This window comes from Medicago sativa, chromosome 1 (assembly GCF_051527215.1).
Source record: "Medicago sativa cultivar Bolivia chromosome 1, Bolivia_mono, whole genome shotgun sequence".
NCBI classification, from domain to species: Eukaryota; Viridiplantae; Streptophyta; class Magnoliopsida; order Fabales; family Fabaceae; genus Medicago; species Medicago sativa.
The window spans coordinates 70,011,723-70,015,256 of NC_140749.1; the positions used below are offsets into that span (position 1 = coordinate 70,011,723).

Consider the following 3,534-nt stretch of genomic DNA (forward strand, 5'->3'; position numbering starts at 1 on the left):
GCCATTGACCCCTGTTTTCATACAAAACTAGATGATTGCCACTGACATGCATGTTCGCCGTATGTCCTTGGATAATAACACTCTTAGAATTAGAAACTTCTCTATGTAAGGTTGGCTTCATTTCAGACACTATGTTGTTGAGAAGTTGTTTCTTATGTATTGTTTGTTACTTTTTATTTCTTCACTATGTCCACAGGCCATCTCATGGATCTTACATGTACTTGGTTTTTCCTTGGTATTTTTATTTATTTATTCATAATAATATAAATAAATCTCTCTTGCCAAAAAACACAAACTAATATATTTTGCTTTTTAAAGAAATTCCATCTCATTTTTCATGCAATTTCAACTTTATTTTTGGATGAGTTTCTCATTTGGGTGAAAAACTAAAAACTTGTTGAACTGTACATGGTCAGTTCATAAACTAAAGACATATAACAACTAAACTAACAAAGAAAAATTATTATTCAACAAGCGAGTAAAGAAACAAGGAAAATATCTTCTGAGATGTTTAACAAAACTTTGTATCAAAGTTTAGGTGGCTTCTAAGGTAATGGAGCAATCATCCCCATCACTGATGTAAAATATTAATAATATCCCATAATATCTATTTGAGGATCTAGATTTGTTGAAACAAAAAATAGCAACACATATTGTGTTTTTTATCTATTCAATTCCAATATGATTTTGTTAAGGATTCATAAAAGAATTATCCAGATGATTCTTATGGTCGTTGAAGCTGAGAAAAACACAAGAAATTGGGAGTTTGAATTGTGTTTTCGTTTTTTGAAAATCTTTTCTAAGTTAAAACAAATCACAAGATAAGAAAAGAAAGCAAAAGAGAGAGAAGAATCAGCACATATATTTATCCTGGTTCACCCCACGATCCGGGATTACATCCATGCCCTTAACACTTTAGAGATTTTTCAACTATAATCAAACTTGATTACTTATAACTTAGACACAACGTCTAATAAGATTTCCTACCTCTTTTTGAGAACTTTCTTTAATCCAACATGATTAAGAGTTTACAAAATTTGTTGTTTGTTCATACTTCAGACTCATAGAGTGGTAAACTAAATTAAGCACAGTACAAATGATTTTGTATCTAAAGAGTTTTCTAAACACTTAAGAAACTTTACGGGGATACTTTGTAAGAAATTTTTCTATATGTTATTGCTCTAGAAATTAAATTGGTCATATTTTTGGCACAATTTAAAGCATGTAGGTCTTTAACTTTCTTCGAACACCCAAGGTCATTTCATAGGAAATTTGAATAAAGTTGTTGTTTGAAAAGAGTGCCAGCACATCAAGCTTCCTTCAGAAGTTTTCTTAAGATATCAAATAGTTGTCTCTTAAGGATAATTATGTTGAATAGTACTTCATAAATTCGTTGCTTCTTTGGAAATGATCGGTTGCATCCACTATGTCTCTTACAGATATTTGTACGTTATTGCAACTTATCTTCTTTTAATTCATCATTGACAATAAGTACTATTGTCCTACAGACAGTGGCATTTCTTTAAAAGAAGACAAAAGTGGGTCAGATGTTCATTAGAGTGCTGACCATTGATTTTAGATTAGAGCTTCGTCTTCACAACTTGATGAATACTTGATCAGAGCATTAATTTTCATTGACCCTCTTCATATCAGAGCTTTGTCATAAGAGCTTCTCTTGAGCATGAAAGTTGCTCTTGTTTGTTCAGAGCATTGTGTTTTAGGGTCAAAATGTTGACTACAAAGTAATAATTTAATTATTTGGTCTTGCTCACTTGAACTAACTTTAGAGTATCCAGTTGTTCTTTTAGACATTGTTATCATCAAAACCTTAAGAGATATTGTTCAAAAACTCATCTTGATTCAACAATCATCATAAATTATTTTCAAGACATTGATCTAAATCCCTAAAATCCAAGAATTTCATGTAATAGTAAACTTTGAAGGCAAAAGTTAAGTACAATAAAACCGATTTTTATACGTTGGAGAGAAACATGATAAGAATTCATACAAGTAAGAGTTTTCCATGGCTTTCTTTGCATCAATCTATATACAACATTCTTAATATCCCCCCTCTTGATGGGTTTATATATTCTCTCTCAAAGTGGAATCGTCGATGAACCTCACTATCTAACATGGAAGGTTTTGTTGAAGAAAAAAACGGGGTGGGTGGGTCAAGGCATATGTTTTGCTCTTTTTTTTCGTTCAACAAACCTAGACCATTTAATAGATCTTATGATATATTATTAAAAGTACACTGGTAAGGAACTTGATTGCTCCCTCACCTTAAAAGCCAACCAAAATCTTCTAATATTTTTAGTTTGTTTGAAATGAAAGTGATAACCTTAAATGAAATAGAAGATCAGTTTTCTACCTAATTCTAGATCAGATTCAGGATCTGTTCTTTATCAACAAGATAAATTGATGATGTTAGATCAAGCATTGAAGCACACAAAATAGAACAAACGAAAGACTGGTGATATATAATAACTTTTATTTTGACAAGTTTACTTTTTATTAGAATTTTCCAATTGAAATAACATCAATAAAAATCACAACATAAAGTTTTAGAAAACATCAGTTTGATAAACTAAGTGAAGCCATCTTGTCATCAATGTCCTTCATATTTTTTGCAATTAACTTATCCAAGTCTTTCAAATCAGAAACAGTCATATCATCTGGCACAGTGTTGTTTTGCAGGTACCAAATCATACGAATGTTCAGCTCATTCTCATGATTATCTTGTCTTTGCTTTCTCAGTTGATCCCTAGCTTTGGTAATCTGTTGCAAAAGGAAACTTTCCTGGTTCACATTTTTTCTCTCATCTTTCATATATGAGTTCCGATACCTCTCAATCACCTGTTTTGCTTCCTTCAGATTTGGCCACACCTCTGTTTTAGAATCAAAAGGATCGGAAATTATAGCACATGCTGGAATACCACAAAGAATAGTGAGTTCTCTCACCTTCTTGATGATACTTTTCTTCCTCTTCTTGTAGGAAGCCTTTCTTGCTGAATCATTAGTGATAAAGGCGAGTTTCACCTTCTTCCTCGTCATGGCTTCGCACTGTAATTGCAAGGATAAAGACAAGGAATCAATGTTTTTTATTTGCTTTGTGTTTGAAAATGCATTCCTGCTTTTATAGAGAGCAATATTTGTTTTCACCGCTAGTCTCTTGAAAAAAAGAGCAATACATATATTATTTTATTAATTTTAGTATTTAATAAAAAAAACTAAAGATAATCCTATTAATGAATTTTAATAAATACTATATTTTAAAATAGGGTTAATTAACTATTAAAAAAAACATATTCAACGGTATTTAATGATAGTTTTAAAATAAAATAAAAAAATAGGAGGTTAATTTTGAAAAATAAAAAAGTAATACAAGGTTCTTTCAAATAAAATTACAAGGTTAAATATGGTCAAATTTATTACTAAATACTATAAGATTGAAAAAAATTATGGTTAATTACGGTCAATATTAACCTACTTGGGTTGGACTAATGATATTAACTTATGACTTTGGAGTTTGCT

General features: G+C 30.6%; 1 pseudogene; it reads right to left on the minus strand.

The window, feature by feature from the left end:
• Positions 1 to 2,496: 2,496 nt before the first annotated feature.
• Positions 2,497 to 3,080, minus strand: LOC146956877 (agamous-like MADS-box protein AGL80 pseudogene; annotated as a pseudogene).
• Between the last annotated feature and the right edge of the window lie 454 nt (positions 3,081 to 3,534).